Genomic DNA, 841 nt, shown 5'->3' with positions numbered 1-841 from the left:
TAATAACAAGAACAAATATATCTTAAAGAATAAAATAACAAAAAATTCAAAAAAATAAAACTTAGAACAAGAACAGTCGCACCAAACCCAGAAAAAGGCGCCCCATCTCATCTTCCCCAACCCAACCTCCAAATCGGAATAATCGTGAAATACTAGTAAACAGTCAAATAATATAAAAATTCTGAGCATATACGGCAATGCAACATGATGTACCATTGTTTATGTTAAACGCTTCATTTTTGGCATACGAGTCCACCGCCGCCCATTTGTGCTGCTCCGCTATCAGATCCGCATCCGAAGCCACAGAGTAGCAGTTCCACGCCGCTTTGCTTCCCGGGACACTCTCTCATGCTTGCAGATGGCGGCGTACACGCAGAGCGTGCCGACGATGTTCATCATGCTGTACGGAGAGAACCCGAAAAATGCATCGGGTCAGTGGACGGACCAAGTCAAGTCCTCCTTCTTCTCCACCTCAGAAAACAACAAATCTTCCAAGGTGTAGCAGAAATTCGAGTAGTCCAATCGGGGCAGGTCCTCCGTGAAGGGCGGCTCGTGGAGCTGGATCGGTTGGTCCAGGTCACGTAGAAGATGTGGGTGACGTCGGATAATGGAGAGAGCTTGGCCTTGGCGCCGTCGGCATCGGAGATGTCGCACTGGATGTACTCAACGGGGTGGTCGACGTTCCAGTTCGGGTAGGGATCGCGTGCGATGCCGTAGACCTTCCATGGACCTCCGGAGGTGTCGGAGATCGGGAGGATTCGGTGACGCCGATCACGAGACCTACACTCTCGGGGCTTCGCGGTGCTTCGTCTTCATCAAATTTTGTCTGCAAAATTCCGGA

At 49.8% G+C, this 841-nt stretch overlaps 1 pseudogene; it reads right to left on the bottom strand.

Annotated features, from left to right (window-relative positions):
* Positions 1–841, bottom strand: LOC148921540 ((S)-8-oxocitronellyl enol synthase CYC2 pseudogene; annotated as a pseudogene).

This window comes from Prunus mume, linkage group LG1 (genome assembly GCF_029339155.1).
Source record: "Prunus mume cultivar Tortuosa linkage group LG1, ASM2933915v1, whole genome shotgun sequence".
In the NCBI taxonomy this organism is placed as follows: Eukaryota; Viridiplantae; Streptophyta; class Magnoliopsida; order Rosales; family Rosaceae; genus Prunus; species Prunus mume.
The sequence above is the reverse complement of the archived record's forward strand: the minus strand, read 5'-3'. Positions and strand labels throughout refer to the sequence as shown.